At 40.2% G+C, this 23,733-nt stretch overlaps 13 non-coding genes across 13 annotated transcripts; all 13 read right to left on the bottom strand.

Moving 5' to 3' along the window:
* Window positions 1-4,478: 4,478 nt before the first annotated feature.
* trnav-uac (transfer RNA valine (anticodon UAC)) lies at window positions 4,479-4,551 on the bottom strand. The gene has a single exon. It is a non-coding gene; the product is annotated as a tRNA-Val (tRNA).
* Window positions 4,552-4,685: 134 nt separating this feature from the next.
* Window positions 4,686-4,758, bottom strand: trnav-uac (transfer RNA valine (anticodon UAC)). Its single transcript has one exon. It is a non-coding gene; the product is annotated as a tRNA-Val (tRNA).
* A 340-nt stretch (window positions 4,759-5,098) lies between these two features.
* Window positions 5,099-5,171, bottom strand: trnav-uac (transfer RNA valine (anticodon UAC)). Its single transcript has one exon. It is a non-coding gene; the product is annotated as a tRNA-Val (tRNA).
* Window positions 5,172-5,502: 331 nt separating this feature from the next.
* On the bottom strand, window positions 5,503-5,575 carry trnav-cac (transfer RNA valine (anticodon CAC)). The gene has a single exon. It is a non-coding gene; the product is annotated as a tRNA-Val (tRNA).
* A 563-nt stretch (window positions 5,576-6,138) lies between these two features.
* On the bottom strand, window positions 6,139-6,211 carry trnai-aau (transfer RNA isoleucine (anticodon AAU)). The gene has a single exon. It is a non-coding gene; the product is annotated as a tRNA-Ile (tRNA).
* Window positions 6,212-6,560: 349 nt separating this feature from the next.
* Window positions 6,561-6,633, bottom strand: trnav-aac (transfer RNA valine (anticodon AAC)). Its single transcript has one exon. It is a non-coding gene; the product is annotated as a tRNA-Val (tRNA).
* Window positions 6,634-6,775: 142 nt separating this feature from the next.
* Window positions 6,776-6,848, bottom strand: trnav-aac (transfer RNA valine (anticodon AAC)). Its single transcript has one exon. It is a non-coding gene; the product is annotated as a tRNA-Val (tRNA).
* A 984-nt stretch (window positions 6,849-7,832) lies between these two features.
* On the bottom strand, window positions 7,833-7,905 carry trnal-uag (transfer RNA leucine (anticodon UAG)). The gene has a single exon. It is a non-coding gene; the product is annotated as a tRNA-Leu (tRNA).
* A 134-nt stretch (window positions 7,906-8,039) lies between these two features.
* On the bottom strand, window positions 8,040-8,112 carry trnav-cac (transfer RNA valine (anticodon CAC)). Its single transcript has one exon. It is a non-coding gene; the product is annotated as a tRNA-Val (tRNA).
* Window positions 8,113-10,591: 2,479 nt separating this feature from the next.
* On the bottom strand, window positions 10,592-10,664 carry trnai-aau (transfer RNA isoleucine (anticodon AAU)). The gene has a single exon. It is a non-coding gene; the product is annotated as a tRNA-Ile (tRNA).
* A 3,868-nt stretch (window positions 10,665-14,532) lies between these two features.
* trnal-caa (transfer RNA leucine (anticodon CAA)) lies at window positions 14,533-14,605 on the bottom strand. Its single transcript has one exon. It is a non-coding gene; the product is annotated as a tRNA-Leu (tRNA).
* Window positions 14,606-15,993: 1,388 nt separating this feature from the next.
* Window positions 15,994-16,066, bottom strand: trnav-cac (transfer RNA valine (anticodon CAC)). Its single transcript has one exon. It is a non-coding gene; the product is annotated as a tRNA-Val (tRNA).
* Window positions 16,067-16,199: 133 nt separating this feature from the next.
* On the bottom strand, window positions 16,200-16,272 carry trnav-cac (transfer RNA valine (anticodon CAC)). Its single transcript has one exon. It is a non-coding gene; the product is annotated as a tRNA-Val (tRNA).
* Between the last annotated feature and the right edge of the window lie 7,461 nt (window positions 16,273-23,733).

The following is a 23,733-nucleotide window of genomic DNA, read 5'->3' on the forward strand; positions in this document are numbered from 1 at the left end:
TGGTTGAGTAGTGGGTTATATTTTTGCTTACGGGTAAAACAAAAGAGGAGAAGAGAATTGGTTGTGTGCGCTGAAGCTATGCTTGGGCTATGTTTGGCTGGAAGGAAACATTTGGTGATGTGAAGCTGGTTATTGATTCGTGGTATTGATTGTTTAGTAACACCAGTGAATTGAACATTGCATGGAAATATATCAAGTCATTAAAGTGAATTACAGGTGGAGTTAATTTTATATTTACAGGGATGGTGCACATTAAACACAGTTGTGTATAATGGCAGGGTATTCCTAACAAACAGAAATGGGCTGGTTTGCCGACAAACTGAAAGGGTTTTAAGGTTTTAAGCAATCTTGGGTCAAATTAGACAAATAGTAAGTTAAAATATGGGGTTTCATAGATTGAAGTACAGTATTGTATCCAAGGGTAGCGCATGTTCAATTAAGTTTAAAACTAATGATTGGGGGGAGTACAATGGAATTATAAGCATTTTTAGGTTTTGTTTGTAGTTAACTTTTGGGTTTCTGAATCGGTGTAGTATGAGGAAATGCTGACCAAGTGGTTATTTTATGGAAAAAGGAGCTCTTTGGGGAAAGGTTCCTAGGATATCTTAAAGGGGTACACACACATGGCATTTTGACGTTTTGTTTTCTGAGTTTTAATTAAACACGTGGAATTCTTTTGATAGGGAATGTTCTGGGAACTTGAGATACAGAATGTAGATAAGGTTATTAGCTTTCATTTGTCTAATGTAGTAAGAAAAAGAAAAAAACAGTTCTGAAAAGGGGGTATGACTTTTTGACCCCACTGATGACTTTTCCTTTTGTGGTCTGATCAGCCGCAATGAAAAGCCATTTGGATGGTGATTTTAAGGTCATTTGGAATACTGACTTTAAGGAAATTTGGAGAACTGATAATTATGATGGAGTTAAAGTTCTTAGACACAATTGATCATTTGAACCAATGAGAAGACAAAATGACGAAAAGGGTACAATAATTTTTCTCTGGGGAGTAGTTCCGATTAGTCATTTTGATCTGATTATGTTACGTGAATATCGTTTGATAAGTAGGAGTACTTTTTACATTATCTAGATAAGTTTATTTTCCCTTAGGAAGTCAGCTGTGGTTGTATTTAGTGGAAGAGATTTAACACAACAAGACTGGAATTAATATAATAGTAATATTATATTTTGTTGTTAAATAAGTTTTAAATGGTAGACTTATGTCAACAGGACAGGAATATATGACATCAGTAGGTAATCCAGGATCATTGAGGGTATCGAGATAAATTTAAGTAGCTATGGAATAAGACAATGAGACCTCTAGTACTCCCCTGCACTGCTGAGACCTTGATGGGTTGGAAGTAGGAAGAGAAGATAAAAGGGACACAGAAGAATTAGATAACGATTAGTTAGTGGAGACCAGCATAGTTAAATTATAAACAGGTGAGGACAGAAATAACACTGGGAGAGACAGAAAAGACATAAGAATAGAAGATAGAAGGATAATTTAATTAGGTTAATTTAGTTAGTCTCTCCATGTATTAATATCCTATCGGCTCCATAGGCATGTATTATAGTTTTGATTTTAAGTTATGTTTGGTAAAATTCGCTAGGAAAAGATATGATAATTTAGTGGAAAGTAGTTAAATCTTAAAGAAGATAAGACACTTCATAGAGGAATGCACAGGGTAGCTAAGGATGAATGCCCCAGGGAGAATTGGACATGTGGTAAATGGAAGGGGGCAATCCTAAAAGAGAAGGGCTGACATAAGGATAATTTACTGATCTTACCAAAGACATTGTTAGAAATGCAGCAGAATTGATACATGGCTTGAGCCATGTATAAAAAGGGGGAGTATAGTAGAGCAGGCGATAGAACAGGATAGGATGCTACTAGAATAAAAACATTTTTTGTAGAATGTCCATTCCAACATTTGGAAATGGACTTATTGAACTATTCCGAATTGAGGGGAAGAAGGGGTGTTTAACAAGAATAGATAAGTATAGCAAATGGGTAGAAGCATTCACAACTTACTTGGTGGACATGATTATGGTAGCTAAAATATTAAGTCAAGATTTTATCCCTAGAGTTGGTTTACTAAGAGCCATCTCTTTAAATGATGGATGACAGTTTAGCTAATCAGGTAGAGCCTATAGAATGCCAGAGTTAGGGAGAATAGAAATACCAGAACAGGTAGACATATAAGTTAAAGATATACTAGCAGAGCACATGAGAAGACTGTTAACCAAACCCGTATGTCCAAGATTTTGTGTCCAACAGGTGAATTGCAGGAGAAGGTGATTCACTCAATCCAACTAGGAGACTGGGTGTGGATCCAGTCCCTGAGGAGAAAAAACTGGAAGCAGTCCCGTTGGGAAGGCCCATACCAGGTGCTATTAAACCATTGCCTTTGCCAGTAGGAAAGCTGAGAGAGTCACATGGGTCCACGTTACCCACTGCAAGAAGGTATGTACACATATGAGCACTGATGATCACACACAGAGTTAGGAGAAGAACCGAGAACCAATAAGGTCCGGGGGTTACCTCCTTAACGAAGATTTCCTATCCCGACCGTTCATCACGGTGTGTGCTCCTAGAGGTGTGAGTATGGGGTGGTACCTAGCAGAGAGACTAAGGGCAGGAGAGGGTTGACGGTTTTTGGGAAGAGTAGAGGCTCTGAGCTGCATCATAATCTAATCTTTCTGATACATTCAGATCCAACACCTTCGGGTACTAATCATACGATACCGTTGTCATTGAGAAGAAGTAGAAGATAAACTATATAATACACTGATGAGTGATGTACAGAATAAGGAATCAAAGAAGATCAAGATGTAGAATTTTAGGTGAGCATTAAACAATTCCTTGGGGAAGCAGACAACTGTACAGGAATTGGGGTTGGCCAGATTGAAGTACTCAGCCAACCCACCTCGGTTCACCTGGATTCCTGATGAGTACCAGTGTTATAGATACAAGAATGGCACCGAGAATTGAGATGATTTTAACGGCTGGAAAGGTAATCGTTAATGTGACTGACTTAGGTTTGAAAGCACAGGAGAAAATGTGTAACCTCATAGCACCTATGGCTGATGAAGGGTGGGCTAGTACCAGCAAAGGACGCATACGACAAGAATTACCACAAAGGGTGGTTAGGAACTTGCGCCCTGGGGTTATAGGTCCAACCAGTTTGAATTAGTGATAAGAGACCAGTTATAGGAGGCTAAAGTAGGTACAGGATGAGTTTTGACCAGGATGGGAATGGCTTTGTCTAGATGGATGCTATTGGCATCCTCAGGGAGGTTCCAGATGAATACAAAGTTATGAATCAAATATGTGAAGGCTTTAACACTACATTATGTTGGTAGTTGACAATAAATAATAATGTGGATTGAATTAATGACATCATTTAATCAACAGAGATTCATGAATGAAACAGGGGATGCAGTAAAGAGGTTCTCTGACCAATTATCCGCCACCTCCCTCATGACCTGGTAAAATAGACTGACTCTCGATATGTTACGGGCAAAGAGGATGGTGGAGGTAGAATGATTAGGTTCATTGCTGTACGTACATTTTTGATAACACAGCTCATGTTTGGGAAATGGAAAAGGGTTGCAAGAACTGTATTATGGGCTGCTTTAACCTGTATGAGTGTGTTTGGGTTGTGTGGTTGTTGTTTGGTCCCGTGTGCAAGAGGTTTAATAACCAGAACTTTAGAGAGATGATAACGGAGCAGATGGTGAGCTACGGACCGAGTGAAAGTTCAGATCAATGAGACGACAAGTACCTACCGCCGAGCAAGCCTGTTCCCCTTTTTCTTTGTCACGTCTTGCAGACGTGAAGAGGGGGATTTGTAATAAAGATAATCTAACATTTTACCTAATGATATATAAGGAGGGCATTTGCACAACATGCTTCACAACAGCACACAACAAAATTCCAGAGACATATTGAGCAACCAACTGATACCAATCACGACCACACCCAGAGACAGATGGCTGACTTAAGCACTCACACAAAAATGTCAAGACATGAAAGCGCCCTAGCCACACGAACTGACCACTGGTGTAAAAAACAACATTCCATGAATATCGTAACCAACCAGACACGAATTAGCAGAAAAACACACTTAGGGGTGTTGGACTCCGAGGACAAAGGACACTGCCCAGGGCCAATGGGAAGTCGACACCCCCTGGAGAATGGACCGTCCCTCCACTCATCAACCAGTCAGGAGAGCGGACCTACTAGACTCAACCTACGTCAACACACTGTTATTTCATTGTATAAATTGGATGCACACCATGTTTCGGCGCTCTCTTCCGCTAGTTCCCTATGAGCTAAACGAAGGAGTCCGTGCACGCTTTGCCAAATATCTTTGTCTCATAATAAAATGCCTTACTATAATTGAATCCACCCAGTCCAGCATCCTGACTTGGTCTCCTTCTCAAGTAACTGATCATCAACACGTGTCAAAGAGCACTGTTTCCGCCCGGTTTCGAACCGAGGACCTTTCGCGTGTAAAGCGAACGTGATAACCACTACACTACAGAAACCGCTGCTCGATCTTTCTGCAAGTGGTAAACCGAATTTTACCGATATTCATGGCACGTATTCGAATTTCCAAAATAATGCATTAATGAATTTCTCTGTTACCACTATGATACTTCTTGAATGTGTCAATGAGCGTTGTCCCCGCCCGGTTTCGAACCGAGGACCTTTCGCGTGTAAAGCAAACGTGATAACCACTACACTACAGAAACTGCTACTTAATTTTCCTGCAAGGAGTAAACCGAATTTTACAGATATTCATGGCACGTATTCAAATTTCCAAAATAATGAATTTCTCTGTTACCACTATGGTACTTCTTGAATGTGTAAATGAGCGTTGTCCCCGCCCGGCTTCGAACCGTGGACTTTTCGCGTGTGAAGCAAACTTGATAACCACTACACTACAGAAACTGCTGCTACATTTAGCTACAAGGAGTAAACCGAATTTTACAGATATTCATGGTACGTATTCGAATTTCCAAAATTAGGGATTTATGAAAATAACTATTCTCTGTTAAAAGTACAGTACCTACTGCACATGTCAAAGAGCACTGTTTCCGCCCGGTTTTGAAACGAAGACCTTTCGCGTGTAAAGCGAACGTGATAACCACTACACTACAGAAACCGCTGCTCGATCGTTTTGCAAGGAGTAAACCGAATTTTACCGATATTCATGGCACGTATTCGAATTTCCAAAATAAGTCATTAATGAATTTCTCTGTTATCACTATGATACTTCTTGAACGTGTCAATGAGCGTTGTTTCCACTGGTTTCGAACCAGGGACCTTTCGTGTGTGAAGCGAACGTGATAAATACTACACCACAGAAGCTACTGCTACAATTAGCTGCAAGAAGTAAACCAAATTTTAAAGATTTTCATGGAACGTATTCGAATTTCCAAAATAAGGGATTAATGAAATTCTCTGTGGTACTAATTGAATGTGTCAAAGAGCACTGTTTCCGCCTGGTTTCAAACCAGGGACCTTTCGCGTGTGAAGCGAACGTGATAACCACTACACTACAGAAACTGCTGCTTGATTTTTCTGCAAGGAGTAAACCGAATTTTAAAGATATTCATGGCACGTATTCGAATTTCCAAAATAAGGGATTAATGAAATTCTCTGTTACCACTATGGTACTTCTTCAATGTGTCAATGAGCGTTGTTTCCGCCTGGTTTCGAACCAGGGACCTTTCGCGTGTGAAGCAAACATGATAACTACTACAATACAGAAACTGCTGCTACATTTAGCTACAAGGAGTAAACTGAATTTTACTGATATTCATGGCGCGTATTCGAACTTCCAAAATACAGAATTTATGAAAATAACTATTCTCCAGTAAACGTATAGTGCCTACTGCACGTGTCAAAGTGCACTGTTTCCGCCCAGCTTCGAACCGAGGACCTTTCGCGTGTTAAGCGAACGTGATAACCACTACACTACAGAAACTGCTGCTACATTTAGCTACAAGGAGTAAACCGAAATTTACTGATATTCATGGCGCGTACTCGAACATCCAAAATACAGAATTTATAAAAATTACTTTTCTCTGTTAAAATTACAGTACCTTACTGGACGTGTCAAAGAACACTGTTTCCACCCGGTTTCGAACCGAGGACCTTTCGCGTATTAAGCGAACGTGATAACCACTATACTACAGAAACTGCTGCTACATTTTGCTACAAGGAGTAAACGGAATTTTACAGATATTCATGGCACGTATTCGAATTTCCAAAATTAGGTAGTTATGAAAATAACTATTCTCTGTTAAAAGTATAGTACCTACTGCACATGTCAAAGAGAACTGCTTCCACCTGGTTTCGAACCGAGGACCTTTCGCGTCTTCGGTTCGACGTGATAACCACTGGAATACAGAAACTGCTGCTTCAATTAGCTACAAGGAGTAAACCGAATTTTACCGATATTCATGGCACGTATTCGAATTTCCAAAATAAGTCATTAAGGAATTTCTCTGTTATCACTATGATACTTTTTGAACGTGTCAATTAGCGTTGTTTCCGCCTGGTTTCGAACCAGGGACCTTTCGTGTGTTAAGCGAATGTGATAACCACTACACTACAAAAACTGCTGCTACATTTAGCTACAAGGAGTAAACCGAATTTTAAAGATATTCATGGCACGTATTCGAATTTCCAAAATACAGAATTTATGAAAATAACTTTTCTCTGTTAAAAGTACAGTACCCTACTGGACGTGTCAAAGAGCACTGTTTCAACCCGGTTTCGAACCGAGGACCTTTCGCGTGTTAAGCGAACGTGATAACCACTACACTACAGAAACTGCTGCTACAGTTTGCTATTAGGAGTAAACTGAATTTTACTGATATTCATGGCACGTATTCGAATTTCCAAAATACAGAATTTATGAAAAGAACTATTCTCTGTTAAAAGTACAGTACCTACTGCACGTGTCAAAGAGCACTGTTTCTACCCGGTTTTGATCCGAGGACCTTTTGCGTGTTAAGCGAACGTGATAACCACTACACTACAGAAACTGCTGCTACAATTATCTTGCAAGGAGTAAACCGAATTTTACTGATATACATGGCACGTGTTCAAATTTCCAAAATTAGGTATTTATGAAAATAACTATTCTCTGTTAAAAGTAAAGTACCTACTGCACGTGTTAAAGAGCACTGTTTCTGCCTGGTTTCGATCTGAAGACCTTTCGCTTGTTAAGCAAACGTGATATCCACTACACTACAGAAACTGCTTCTACAATTAGCTGCAAGGAGTAAAACAAATTTTACCGATATTCATGGCACGTATTCGAATTTGCAAAATAAGTCTTTAACGAATTTCTCTGTTACCACTATGATACTTCTTGAATTTGTCATTGAGCGTTGTTTCAGACCGGTTTTGAACCAAAGACTTTTCGCATGTGAAGCAAACGTGATAACCACTACACTACAGAAACTGATGCTACATTTATCTACAAGCAGTAAACCGAATTTTATAGATATTCATGGCACGTATTCAAATTTCCAAAATACAGAATTTATGAAAATAACTATTCTCTGTTAAAAGTATAGTGCCTACTGCACGTGTCAAAGAGCACTGTTTCCGCCCGGTTTCGAACCGAGGACTTTTCCGGTGTTAAGCGAACGTGATAACCACTACACTACAGAAACTGCTGCTACAGTTAGCTACGAGGAGGAAACCGAATTTTACTGATATTCATGGCACGTATTCTTATTTCCAAAATTTATGAAAATAACTATTCTCTGTTAAAAGTACAGTACCTACTGCACGTGTCAAATAGCACTGTTTCCAGCCGGTTTCGAACCGAGGACCTTTCGCTTCTAAAGCGAACGTGATAACCACTACACTACAGAAACTGCTGCTTGATTTTTCTGCAAGGAGTAAACCGAATTTTACAGATATTCATGGAGCGTATTCGAATTTCCAAAATAAGGCATTAATGAAATTCTCTGTTACCGCTATAGTACTTCTTGAATGTGTCAATGAGCGTTGTTTCCGCCCGGTTTCGAACCAGGGACCTTTCGCGTGTGAAGCAAACGTGATAACCACTACACTACAGAAACTGCTGCTACAATTATCTTGCAAGGAGTAAAACGAATTTTACTGATATACATGGCACGTGTTCAAATTTCCAAAATTAGGTATTTATGAAAATAACTATTCTCTGTTAAAAGTAAAGTACCTACTGCACGTGTTAAAGAGCACTGTTTCCGCCCGGTTTCGATCCGAGGACCTTTCAGGTGTTAAGCGAACGTGATAACCACTACACTACAGAACCTGCTTCTACAATTAGCTGCAAGGAGTAAACCGAATTTTACAGATATTCATGGTACGTATTCGAATTTCCAAAATAAGGGAATCATGAAATTCTCTGTGGTACTAATTGAATGTGTTAATGAGCGTTGTTTCCGCCTGGTTTCGAACCGGGGACCTTTCGCGTGTGAAGCAAACGTGAAAAGCACTACACTACAGAAACTGCTGCTTGATTTTTATGCCAGGAGTAAACCGAATTTTACAGATATTCATGGCACGTATTCAAATTTCCAAAATAAGGCATTAATGAAATTCTCTGTTACCGCTACAGTACTTCTTGAATGTGTCAATGAGTGTTGTTTTCGCCCGGTTTCGAACGAGGGACCTTTCACGTGTGAAGCAAACATGATAACCACTACACCACAGAAACTAGTACTACAATTAGCTGCAAGGAGTAAACCGAATTTTAAAGATATTCATGGCACGTATTCGAATTTCCAAAGTAAGGGATTCATGAACTTCTCTGTGGTACTAATTGAATGTGTCAATGAGCGTTGTTTCCACCTGGTTTCGAACCAGGGACCTTTCACGTGTGACGCGAACATGATAACCACTACACTACAGAAACTGCTTTTTGATTTATCTGCAAGGAGTAAACCGAATTTTACAGATATTCATGGCACGTATTCGAATTTCCAAAATATGGCATTAATGAAATTCTCTTTTACCACGAAAGTACTTCTTGAATGTATCAATGAGCGTTGTTTTCGCCTGGCTTCGAACCAGGGACCTTTTGCGTGTGTAGCGACCGTGATAACCACTACACCACAGAAACTAGTACTACAATTAGCTGCAAGGAGTAAACCGAATTTTAAAGATATTCATGGCACGTGTTCGAATTTCCGAATTAAGGGATTAATGAAATTCTCTGTTACCACTATGGTTCTTCTTCATTGTGTCAATGAGCGTTGTTTCCGCCTGTTTTCGAATCAGGGACCTTTCGCGTGTGAAGCAAACGTGATAACCACTACAGTACAGAAACTGCTGCTACAATTTTTGGAAGGAGTAAAACGAATTTTACTGATATTCATGGCACGTGTTCAAATTTCCAAAATTAGGTATTTATGAAAATAACTATTCTCTGTTAAAAGTAAAGTACCTAATGCAGGTGTTAAAGAGCACAGTTTCCGCCCGGTTTTGATCCGAGGACCTTTTGCATGTTAAGCAAACGTGATTACCACTACACTACAGAAACTGCTTCTACAATTAGCTGCAAGGAGTAAACCGAATTTTACAGATATTCATGGCACGTATTCGAATTTCCAAAATAAGGGATTCATGAAATTCTCTGTGGTACTAATTGAATGTGTTAATGAGCGTTGTTTCCGCCTGGTTTCGAACCGGGGACCTTTCGCGTGTGAAGCGAACTTGATAAACACTACACCACAGAAACTACTGCTACAATTAGCTGCAAGGAGTAAACCGAAATTTAAAGATATTCATGGAACGTATTCGAATTTCCAAAATAAGGGATTCATGAATTGCTCTGTGGTACTAATTGAATGTGTTAATGATCGTTGTTTCAGCCTGGTTTCGAACCAGGGACCTTTCGCGTGTGAAGCGAACGTGATAACCACTACACTACAGAAATTGCTGCTTGATTTTTATGCAAGGAGTAAACCGAATTTTACAGATATTCATGGCACGTATTCAAATTTCCAAAATAAGGCATTAATGAAATTCTCTGTTACCGCCACAGTACTTCTTGAATATGTCAATGAGTGTTATTTTCGCCCGGTTTCGAACCAGGGACCTTTCGCGTGTGAAGCAAACATGATAACCACTACACCACAGAAACTAGTACTACAATTAGCTGCAAGGAGTAAACCGAATTTTAAAGATATTCATGGCACGTATTCGAATTTCCAAAATAAGGGATTAATGAAATTCTCTGTTATCACTGTGGTACTTCTTCAATGTGTCAATGAGCGTTGTTTCCGCTGGATTCGAACCAGGGACCTTTCGCGTGTGAAGCAAACATGATAACCACTACACTACAGAAACTGCTGCTATAGTTTTGCAAGGAGTAAACCGAATTTTACTGATATTCATGGCACGCGATCAAATTTCCAAAATTAGGTATTTATGAAAATAACTATTCTCTGTTAAAAGTATACTGCACATGTACTGCACATGTCAAAGAGCACTGTTTCCACCCGGTTTCAGAATTTATGAAAATAACTATTCTCTGTTAAAAGTACAGTACTTACTGCACGTGTCAAAGAGCACTATTTCCACCCGGTTTTGATTCGAGGACCTTTCGCGTATTAAGCGAACGTGATAACCACTACACTACAGAAACTGCTGCTACAATTATCTTGCAAGGAGTAAACCGAATTTTACTGATATTCATGGCACGTATTCGAATTTCCAAAATAAGGCATTAACGAATTTCTCTGTTACCACTATGATACTTCTTGAATGTGTCATTGAGCGTTGCTTCCGACCGGTTTCGAACGAAAAGACTTTTCGCATGTGAAGCAAACGTGATAACCACTACACTACAGAAACTGCTGCTACATTTATCTACAAGGAGTAAACCGAATTTTACAGATATTCATGGCACGTATTCGAATTTCCAAAATACAGAATTTATGAAAATAACTATTCTCTGTTAAAAGTACAGTACCTACTGCACGTGACAAAGAGCACTGTTTCCGCCCGGTTTTGTACCGAGGACCTTTCGCATGTTAAGCGAACTTGATAACCACTACACTACAGAAACTGTTGCTACATTTTACTAAAAGGAGTAAACCGAATTTTACAGATATTCATGGCACGTATTCGAATTTCCAAAATAAGGCATTAACGAATTTCTCTGTTACCACTATGATACTTCTTGAATGTGTCATTGAGCGTTGTTTCCGACAGGTTTCAAACCAAAGAATTTTCGCATGTGAAGCAAACGTGATAACCACTACACTACAGAAACTGCTGCTACATTTATCTACAAGGAGTAAACCGAATTTTACAGATATTCATGGCACGTATTCGAATTTCCAAAATAAGGCATTAATGAAATTCTCTGTTACCGCTATAGTACTTCTTGAATGTGTCAATGAGCATCGTTTCTGCCCGGTTTCGAACCAGGGACCTTTCGTGTGTGAAGCGAACGTGATAAAGACTACACCACAGAAACTACTGCTACAATTAGCTGCAAGGAGTAAACCGAATTTTAAAGATATTCATGGAACGTATTCGAATTTCCAAAGTAAGGGATTCATGAACTTCTCTGTGGTACTAATTGAATGTGTCAATGAGCGTTGTTTCCGCCTGGTTTCGAACCGGGGACCTTTCACGTGTGAAGCGAACGTGATAACCACTACAGTACAGAAACTGCTGCTTGATTTTTCAGCAAGGAGTAAACCGAATTTTACAGATATTCATTGACACGTATTCGAATTTCCAAAATATGGCATTAATGAAATTCTCTTTTACCGCGAAAGTACTTCTTGAATGTATCAATGAGCATTGTTTTCGCCTGGCTTCGAACCAGGGACCTTTTGCGTTTGTAGCGACCGTGATAACCACTACACCAAAGAAACTAGTACTACAATTAGCTGCAAGGAGTAAACCGAATTTTAAAGATATTCATGGCACGTGTTTGAATTTCCAAATTAAAGGATTAATGAAATTCTCTGTTGCCACTATGGTTCTTCTTCATTGTGTCAATGAGCGTTGTTTCCGCCTGGTTTCGAACCAGGGACTTTTCGCGTGTGAAGCAAACATGATAACCACTACACTACAGAAACTGCTGCTATAGTTTTGCAAGGAGTAAACCGAATTTTACTGATATTCATGGCACGTGTTCAAATTTCCAAAATTAGGTATTTATGAAAATAACTATTCTGTGTTAAAAGTAAAGTACCTACTGCACGTGTTAAAGAGCACAGTTTCCGCCCGGTTTCGATCCGAGGACCTTTTGCGTGTTAAGCAAACGTGATTACCACTACACTACAGAAACTGCTGCTACATTTAGCTACAAGGAGTAAACCGAATTTTACAGATATTCATGGCACGTATTCGAATTTCGAAAATACAGAATTTATGAAAAAAACTATTCTCTGTTAAAAGTACAGTCCATACTGCACGTGTCAAAGAGCACTGTTCCCGCCCGGCTTCGAACCGAGGACCTTTCGCGTGTTAAGCAAACGTGATTACCACTACACTACAGAAACTGCTGCTACATTTATCTACAAGGAGTAAACCGAATTTTACAGATATTCATGGCACGTATTCGAATTTCCAAAATAAGGCATTAATGAAATTCTCTGTTACCGCTATAGTACTTCTTGAATGTGTCAATGAGCATCGTTTCTGCCCGGTTTCGAACCAGGGACCTTTCGTGTGTGAAGCGAACTTGATAACCACTACACTACAGAAACTGTTGCTACATTTTACTAAAAGGAGTAAACCGAATTTTACAGATATTCATGGCACGTATTCGAATTTCCAAAATAAGGCATTAACGAATTTCTCTGTTACCACTATGATACTTCTTGAATGTGTCATTGAGCGTTGTTTCCGACAGGTTTCAAACCAAAGAATTTTCGCATGTGAAGCAAACGTGATAACCACTACACTACAGAAACTGCTGCTACATTTATCTACAAGGAGTAAACCGAATTTTACAGATATTCATGGCACGTATTCGAATTTCCAAAATAAGGCATTAATGAAATTCTCTGTTACCGCTATAGTACTTCTTGAATGTGTCAATGAGCATCGTTTCTGCCCGGTTTCGAACCAGGGACCTTTCGTGTGTGAAGCGAACGTGATAAAGACTACACCACAGAAACTACTGCTACAATTAGCTGCAAGGAGTAAACCGAATTTTAAAGATATTCATGGAACGTATTCGAATTTCCAAAGTAAGGGATTCATGAACTTCTCTGTGGTACTAATTGAATGTGTCAATGAGCGTTGTTTCCGCCTGGTTTCGAACCGGGGACCTTTCACGTGTGAAGCGAACGTGATAACCACTACAGTACAGAAACTGCTGCTTGATTTTTCAGCAAGGAGTAAACCGAATTTTACAGATATTCATTGACACGTATTCGAATTTCCAAAATATGGCATTAATGAAATTCTCTTTTACCGCGAAAGTACTTCTTGAATGTATCAATGAGCATTGTTTTCGCCTGGCTTCGAACCAGGGACCTTTTGCGTTTGTAGCGACCGTGATAACCACTACACCAAAGAAACTAGTACTACAATTAGCTGCAAGGAGTAAACCGAATTTTAAAGATATTCATGGCACGTGTTTGAATTTCCAAATTAAAGGATTAATGAAATTCTCTGTTGCCACTATGGTTCTTCTTCATTGTGTCAATGAGCGTTGTTTCCGCCTGGTTTCGAACCAGGGACTTTTCGCGTGTGAAGCAAACATGATAACCACTACACTACAGAAACTGCTGCTATAGTTTTGCAAGGAGTAAACCGAATTTTACTGATATTCATGGCACGTGTTCAAATTTCCAAAATTAGGTATTTATGAAAATAACTATTCTGTGTTAAAAGTAAAGTACCTACTGCACGTGTTAAAGAGCACAGTTTCCGCCCGGTTTCGATCCGAGGACCTTTTGAGTGTTAAGCAAACGTGATTACCACTACACTACAGAAACTGCTGCTACATTTAGCTACAAGGAGTAAACCGAATTTTACAGATATTCATGGCACGTATTTGAATTTCGAAAATACAGAATTTATGAAAAAAACTATTCTCTGTTAAAAGTACAGTCCATACTGCACGTGTCAAAGAGCACTGTTCCCGCCCGGATTCGAACCGAGGACCTTTCGCGTGTTAAGCAAACGTGATTACCACTACACTACAGAAACTGCTGCTACAATTAGCTGCAAGGAGTAAACCGAATTTTACCGATATTCATGGCACGTATTCGAATTTCCAAAATAAGGCATTAACGAAATTCTCTGTGGTACTAATTGAATGTGTTAATGAGCGTTGTTTCCACCTGGTTTCGAACCAGGGACCTTTCGCGTGTGAAGCGAACGTGATAACCACTACACTACAGGAACTGCTGCTTGATTTTTCTTCAAGGAGTAAACAGAATTTTACAGATATTCATGGCACGTATTCAAATTTCCAAAATAAGGCATTAATGAAATTCTCTGTTACCGCTACAGTACTTCTTGAATGTGTCAATGAGTGTTGTTTTCGCCCGGTTTCGAACCAGGGACCTTTCACGTTTGAAGCAAACGTGATAACCCCTACACTACAGAAACTGCTGCTACAATTATCTGCAATGAGTAAACCGAATTTTACAGATATTCATGGCACGTATTCGAATTTCCAAAATACAGAATTTATGAAAATAACTTTTCTCTGTTAAAAGTGCAGTACCTACTGCACGTGTCAAAGAGCACTGTTTCCACCCGGTTTCGAACCGAGGACCTTTCGCGTGTTAAGCAAATGTGATAACCACTACACTACAGAAACTGCTACTACATTTTGCAACAAGGAGTAAACTAAATTTTACAGATATTCATGGCACGTATTCGAATTTCCAAAATACAGAATTTATGAAAATAACTTTTCTCTGTTAAAAGTATAGTACCTACTGCACATGTCAAAGAGCACTGTTTCCACCCGGTTTCGAACCAAGGACCTTTCGCATCCTCGGTTCGACGTGATAACCACTAGACTACAGAAACTGCTGCTACAATTAGCTGCAAGGAGTAAACCGAATTTTACCGATATTCATGGCACATATTCGAATTTACAAAACAAGTCATTAATGAATTTCTCTGTTATCACTATGATACTTCTTGAATGTGTCTATTAGCGTTGTTTCCGCCGGGTTTCGAACCAGGGACTTTTCACGTGTGAAGCACACATGATAACCACTACACTACAGAAACTGCTGCTACAATTATCTGCAAGGAGTGAACCGAATTTTACAGATATTCATGGTACTCGTTCAAATTTCCAAAATTAGGCATTTATTAAAATAACTATCCTCTGTTAAAAGTACAGTACCTACTGCACGTGTCAAATAGCACTGTTTCCACCCGGTTTCGAACCGAGGACCTTTCGCGTGTAAAGCAAAAGTGATAACCACTAGACTACAGAAACTGCTGCTTGATTTTTCTGCAAGGAGTAAACCGAATTTTACAGATATTCATGGCACGTATTCGAATTTCCAAAATAAGGCATTAATGAAATTCTCTGTTACCGCTATAGTACTTCTTGAATGTGTCAATGAGCATTGTTTCCGCTGGTTTCGTACCAGGGACCTTTCGTGTGTGAAGCGAACGTGATAAACACTACACCACAGAAACTACTGCTACAATTAGATGCAAGGAGTAAACCGAATTTTAAAGATATTCATGGAACGTATTCGAATTTCCTAAGTAAGGTATTCATGAACTTCTCTGTGGTACTAATTGAATGTGTCAATGAGCATTGTTTCCGCCTGGTTTCGAACCGGGGACCTTTTGCGTGTGAAGCGACCGTGATAACCACTACACCACAGAAACTAGTACTACAATTAGCTGCAAGGAGCAAACCGAATTTTAAAGATATTCATGGCACGTGTTCAAATTTCAGAATTAGGATATTAATGAAATTCTCTGTTACCACTATGGTTCTTCTTCATTGTGTCAATGAGCGTTGTTTCCGCCTGGTTTCGAACCAGGGACCTTTCGCATGTGAAGCAAACGTGATAACCACTACACTACAGAAACTGCTGCTACAATTTCTGCAAGGAGTAAACCGAATTTTACAGATATTCATGGCACGTATTCGAATTTCCAAAATAAGGCATTAATGAAATTCTCTGTTACCGCTATAGTACTTCTTGAATGTGTCAATGAGCGTTGTTTCCGCCCGGTTTCGAACCAGGGACCTTTCGCGTGTGAAGCAAACGTGATAACCACTACACTACAGAAACTGCTGCTTGATTTTTCTGCAAGGAGTAAACCGAAATTTACAGATATTCATGGCACGTATTCGAATTTCCAAAATAAGGCATTAATGAAATTCTCTGTTACCGCTATAGTACTTCTTGAATGTGTCAATGAGCATTGTTTCCGCTGGTTTCGAACCAGGGACCTTTCGTGTGTGAAGTGTTGATGATCAGTTACTTGAGAAGGAGACCAAGTCAAGACGCTGGACCGGGTGGATTCAATTATCGTAAGGCAGCTTTATTAAGAGACAAAGATATTTAGCAAAACGTGCACGGACTCGTTCTTTTAGCTCTTATGGAACTAGCGGAAGCGAGCCCCTACACATAGTGTGCATGTATTTTACACAACATGATTGTAATGTAATGACGTATGTTGAGTCTTGTAGATTCGTCCTCCTGACTGGTCGATGAGTGGAGTGACGTTCTGGTCTCGGGTCGGTATCGACTCCCCATTGGTCCATGAGTGTGTTCTTTGTTCCGCTGACCCAGCCCTCTGGGATGGGTTTGTGTGTGTGTGTACTTTGTGCTGAGTCCTTGTCTGTGTATCTCTGTAGTCACAAGATATTATTGCGAGACTGGATGTTGACCCCTGTGATCAGGTCATTTCCTGTTTTATCAGTGCTGTGTAAGGTCTAATTCGGCCAATCTGTTTCTGGGTGTGCGTATATAGCTAGTATCAGTTCAACACAGAATGTGTCTTTTGTATCAGCAGATAAGTGTTGCGCAATAGACCAGCTTATCAAATATATTTATAACAAATCCCCCTCTTCACGTCTCCTAAGAGATGTGACATATATATATATGAATAGGAAAACAAGGGCAAAATTTGCAAGAGGCAAATTTTGTGAGTCCCCCTCTTCACGTCTCACAAGAATATGTAAGTAGGTTCTGCATCCTCAACAGTAAACCAAGGATCATTGCCCATAGCTGGATTCAGTGTCCTCCTGGGTCACTTCCATCAAAGGCATCATTCCAGTTGCCCATCTGCTCCGTTATCAATCTCTCCAGAATCCTGGAAATAAGACCTCTCGCACACGGGACCAAACAACAACCCCACAAACACAAACACACTCATACCGGTGAAAGCAGCCCATAATACAGTTCCTACAACACTTTTCCATTCCCCAAACATGGGCTGTGTTATCAGGAATGTACGTACAGCAATGAACCTAATCATTCTACCTACGCCATCCTCCTTTGCCAATAACATATCGAGAGTCAGTCTATTTTACCAGGTCATGAGGGGGGTGGCGGATAATTGGTCAGAGAACCTCTTTACTGCATCCCCGGTTTCATTCATGAATATATTTGATTCATAGCTTTGTATTCATCTGGAACTTCCCTGAGGATGCCAATAGCATCCATCTAGACAAAGCTACTCCCATCCTGGTCAAAACTCCTCCTGTACCTACTTTAGCCTCCTATAACTGGTCTCTTATCATTAATTCAAACTGGTTGGACCAATAACCCCAGGGCGCAAGTTCCTAACAACCCTTTGTGGTAATTTCTGTCGTATGCGTCCTTTGCTGGTACTAGCCCACCCTTCATCAGTTATAGGTGCTATGAGGTTACACATTTTCTCCTATGCTTTCAAACCTAAGTCAGTCACATTAACGATTACCTTTCCAGCCATTAAAATCATCTTAATTCTCGGTGCCATTCTTGTATCTATAACACTGGTGCTCATCAGGAATCCAGGTGAACCGAGGTGTGTTGGCTGAGCACTTCAATCTGGCCAACCCCCATTCCTATACAGTTGTCTTCTTTCCCAGGAAATTGTTTAATGTTTACCTTAAATCCTACATCTTGATCTTCTTTGACTCCTTATTCTGTAAGTCACTCATCAGTGTATTATATAGTTTATCCTCTACTTTTTCTCAATGACAACGGTATCGTATGATTTGTACCAGAAGGTGGTGGATCTGAATGTATCAGTCAGATTAGACTATGATGCAGCTCAGAGTCTAAACTCTTTCCAAAAACCGCCAACCCTCTCCTGCCCTTAGTCTCTCTGCTAGGTACCACCCCATACTCACACCTCTAGGAGCACACACAGTGATGAACGGTCGGGATAGGAAATCTTCGTTAAGGAGGTAACCCCCGGACCCTGTTGGTACTCGGTTCTTCTCCTAACTCTGTGTGTGATCAGCAGTGCTCATATGTGTACATACCTTCTTGCAGTGGGTAACGTGGACCCAAGTGACTCTCTCAGCTTTTCTAATGGCAAAGGCAGTGGTTTAACAGAACCTGGTATGGGCCTTCCCAACTGTGTTGCTTCCAGTTTTTTCTCCTCAGGGACTGGATCCACACCCAGTCTCCTGGTTGGATTGAGTGAATCACCTTCTCCTGTAATTCACCTGTTGGACACAAATTCTTGGACATACGGGTTTGGTTAACAAACAGTCTTCTCATGTGCTCTGCCAGTATATCTTTAATTTCTATGCCTACCTGTTCTGGTATCTCTAACTCTGGCATTCTATAGGCTCTACCTGATTAGCTAATCTGTCAATCATTCTTTAAAGAGATATATCCCAGTAAACCAACTCTAGGGATAATATCTTGACCTAATATTCTAGCTACCATAATAATGTCCACCAAGTAAGTTGGGAACGCTTCTACCCATTTGCTATATTCTACAAAAAATGTTTTTGTTTAAGTAATTATCCTAACCTGTTCTATTGCCTGCCCTACCATACTCCCCCTATTTATACATGGCTCAGGCCATGTATCAATATTGCTGCATATCTAAACAGTGTCTTTGGTAAGGTTAGTAAATTATCCTTATGTCAGCCCTTCTCTTGTAGGATTGCCCCCTTTCATTTTCCACATGTCCAATTCTCCCTGGGGCATTCCTCCTTAGCTACCCTGTAACAATTCTCTATCAAGTGTCTTATCTTCTTTAAGATTTAACTACTTTCCATTAAATTATCATATATTTTCCTAGCAAATTTTACCAAACATAAACTTCAAATCAAAACTAAAATACATGCCTGCCAATGGAGCCGATAGTCTCTCCATGAATTAATATCCTAAAGCTAAGTGAACCAAATTCTCTTCCTATCTACTCCTGCTGGCCCCCCTTCTTTCTTCCTGCTACTCCCCAACCCTCAAGGTTACAGCAGTGCAGGGGAGGATCTCTCTGTCTGCCCTTCTATCTGTCTCCAGCTTTTTCTCATAACAGAAAGTATCAAATCTGGGTTGTTTCCAAATATTGACTAAATGTCTCATTGTCTCCTTGGTTGCACTCCTGAACTTTAGAAAAATCAACCCGTCTAGATATTGCATATCTACTTACATTTATCTCGATACCCTCAATAATCCTGGATCACCTAAAGATGTCATGTATCCCTGTCCTGTTGACATAAGTCTACCATTATTAAACTTATTCACAACAAAATATAGTAATACTAGTATATCAATTTCACAGCCTTGTTGTGTTAAATCTCTTACACTGAATTCAACAACAGCTGACTTTCTAAGGGAAAATAAACGTATCTAGATCATGTAAAAAATACCCCTGCTACTGGTCAAAATATTTTCAAATCACATAATCAGATCAAAATGACTCATCTGATTTACTCCACCCAGAAAAAATATTTTACCCTTATTGTTCTAGGAAAATAGACTTAAGGAAGCCTACCCTTAGTCTAAGGCTTTACCCTTTTAGTCCTATCATTGGTTCAAATTATCAATTGTGTCTAAGAGCTTTAACTCCATCATTATTATCAGTTCTACAAATTCCCTTAAAATCAATATCACCAATGCCCTTAAATTCACCATCCAAATGGCTTTTCAATGTGGCTGATCAGACCACACAGGAAAAGTCACCAGAGGGGTTAAAAAGTCATACCACCCTTTCAGAACCGTGTTTCTTACTACATTAAACAAATTAAAGCTAAGAACTTTATCTACATTTGTATCCCAGGTTCCCAGAACATCCCTTATCAAAAGAATTTCGTGTGTTTATTAAAACTCAGAAAACAAAACTTCCAAAATGCCATGTGTGTATACCCCTTTAAGATATCCTGTCCCTAGGATTTTTTCCAAAGACAGTTAAGTGCTCCTTTTTCCATAAAATAACCACTTTGTCAGCATTTCCTCATACTACACCGATTCAAAAACCCAAACGTTAACTACAAACTAAACCTAAAAATACTTTATAATTCCATTATACTCCCCCCGGTCATTAGTTTTAAACTTACTTGAACATGCGCTACCCTTGGATACAATACTGTACTTCAAACCTATTAAACTCCCCTACTTTAACATACTACTTAACTAATTTAACCCAAGATTGCTTAAAACCTTAAACCCCTTCAGTTTGTCTGCAAACCGGCCCATTCTGTTTGCTAAGAATACCCTGCCATTATACACAACTGTGTTTAATGGGCACCGTCCCTGTAAAAATAAAATTAACTCCACCTGCAATTCACTTTACTAACTTAATATTTTTCCATGCAATGTTCAAATCACTGGTGTCAATTAACGAATCAACATTCTCCACCAGTGAGAGCTCCTAAGGATACTCCGGCAATGATTATGAAAATAACAAAACAGGGGAGCTGATATCCCCAGCCGCTCCCAGGGAGGAAGGTACCCCGACCCTGGGCGTGGCGCCTTAGGTCGTGGAAACAGGAGCTGTGGTCCCATTTTCCCCAACTAAGGTTTCAGTGGTTGGAATCGAATTTTAGGGCGCGCATATCGGCCCTGGTTTCAGTCAAAGTTCTGGAAGGGGTTGGGGCCGGAGTGCAGTGTGTAAGGTGGTGCCAAGGCGCGCCTGATTTGCCTTTGACCTGGACAGAGTGTGAAGTAACTTCCTTCACTTCGTACGGTCCAGTCCACCTGGGTTCTAGCCACTTTCTCTTGTGGACTTTGACCCTCACCCAGTCCCCAACTTTTACCTTCAGTGGTGGCGAGTCTCCCGACAGCTCCCCCTCTTGGACCTTGCGGATCTGTGTGGAGAGAGCTGCAGACAGTTCCGTCAGTTTTCTCACATATTCAGACATTCCAATCCTCAGCACATCAAGAGGGGGCATATGACCTCCCTCCCTTGGTGGGCCAGGCATGACTCTCCCCGTCATTATCTCATGGGGAGAGAGATGGGTCCCCGCCCCTGGCGAGGCCCTCATGGCCATCAGTGCCAGTGGTAGGGCTTCCACCCAGGTTAGCTTCGAACCTGCACATACCTTAGCAATCTTAGCCTTAAGAGTTTGATTTGCATGTTCCGCTAGGCCCTGAGATTGTGGCCTGTACACTGACCCGAATTTGTGCACAATTCCAAACCTTTCCTCCACCTGTCTCAGGTGTTTATTGCTGAAATGGGATCCGTTATCGCAACGGATTTGTCTCGGAACCCCATACCTAGGTATGAGGTCTCTTTGCAGCCATTTGATGACTGATTTGGCATCTTCCCGTGCCGTTGGTATTGCCTCTACCCACCTAGAGAACCTGTCTACCATTACTAACAGGTACCTTTTTCCTCCCCCCACGTTATCTGCTCCCATGTCTGTGTAATCTATACTAATGTCTTGGAAACAGGCATTGGGTACTGGGTAAGCATATCTGGTTTTTTATATAGAAGCGCCCTTCTAGTCTCCTCTATAGCCCAAACTCCTATTCTCAATTCTGCTTCTGCCTTTTCTCTGTTCTTAGTCCCTTTTTTCTTAAACATATGCTTTCTGTTACCTTCTATCTCACCTTCTATTCCTTTCTGAACTGCCTCCTTCAAACCTTCCTCCATCACCATCAGCTGGCCTTTAGTGGGAGCTCCCCCGCTAAAATAGCCCGCCTGTGTCCATCTCAACTTCACTTCCTCCCACACTTTTCTTATTACTTTATATTGTTCCTCTCCTCCAGCTCTATCCTGTATTTTTTGTTCCAAATATTCACTGAATTTAAGTTTGGTGGGCGGAATAGCTGCCATGTTATTATTTGTATAAATGTCCCTCTATCTTTGTATACTTAGCTCGTCGTTGGTCAAGACCAGCGATGTATTCACGGTGCTGACTCAGACTTATCTCTGGTGCCCCACCCTCGTAAACAAAGTTTTTTTGAAATATTAGGACTAATATTTTGAATAGGCTAATACATTAACCCGGTCAATACCAACTCCCCGGTGATTACCCCAATTTGGTGTTCAATGTTATTTAGGTCCCCCGCAGTACTTGCAAATCAAATCCTCACTCAGTTTTATAGACAGACAGATCGTACACCCGGGCTGAAACCCAAACTATTGGTATAGTTTCGGACCTTCGGGGTACGTACAAACAAGCACACTCAAACAGGGCTGGAAACAAATTCCAGACGCACTGGAGGCGCACAAATCCCTCCCTAAACAAAGTCAAAACCGGAACTATTTCTAGATCTCCGGGACGAAACTAAACACGTTATTACAATGTACGGGACTTCCGACCAAAATCGGTTTATCTACCTACTTGCTACTTCAATTATTCCCTAAGCAAAGTCAAAACCGGAACCAGAATAAATTCCAGATCTCCGGGACGAAACTAAATAATTTTACAATGTACGGGGCTTCCGACCAAAATCGGTTTATCCATCTACTTGTTATTTCAATTATTCCCTAAGCAAAGTCAAAACCGGAACCAGAATAAATTCCAGATCTCCGGGACGAAACTAAATAATTTTACAATGTACGGGGCTTCCGACCAAAATCGGTTTATCTATCTACTTGCTATTTCATTATTCCCTAAGCAAAGTCAAAACCGGAACCAGAATAAATTCCAGATCTCCGGGACGAAACTAAATAATTTTTAACAGGATTAATATGTTTTAGTTATATTTACTTTACTGAATCCGCTTGTTCTGAGTGTTCCCTTCTGGTCAGCTATTCCAGTAGGCCTTCTCTAGTTAGCAGATGTATACTATCAATATTTCGCCACACATGCTTTTAATTTAGCATGGGCGACCGACACACAATCTCTCTGTTCACTCTATTCACGATCTCTCTATTCCATTTTTATGTATCCGACTTTCTATTGATGTCCCTTATCCACATGCCACGGTGAATGGTCATAATCTCACGGTATACATTTGTACCAATCCCAGTTTCTACTGATGCTACTTGGTATCAAGCCTATTACCACAAATATCCTTGTACTCAGCCCTTACATTTCGTTATTACAATCCTATACAAAATTAACAGTAATTCATACTCACGCCCGGTACTTCTGATCAAAATTTGGATATGACTATAATACAATATGCAGATTTTTGTTTTAACAGGCTCTGCTTACCTTTTATTAGTCGAGCTCGTTGATCAGTTTCCCGGGGCAAGTAGAATCACCGATGGCTCCTGCGGACAGGTCACCCGTCCTCACGAGATTGTCCTGGACTTGTCCCCTCTCACATCAACCATCTATGGACCGAATTCAGAAGTATGAAACCATCCTCTGCTACCAAGTTTTGTTGATGAACAGTTACTTGAGA

The sequence above is a fragment of the Salmo trutta genome, chromosome 17 (assembly GCF_901001165.1).
Source record: "Salmo trutta chromosome 17, fSalTru1.1, whole genome shotgun sequence".
Classification (NCBI taxonomy): domain Eukaryota; kingdom Metazoa; phylum Chordata; class Actinopteri; order Salmoniformes; family Salmonidae; genus Salmo; species Salmo trutta.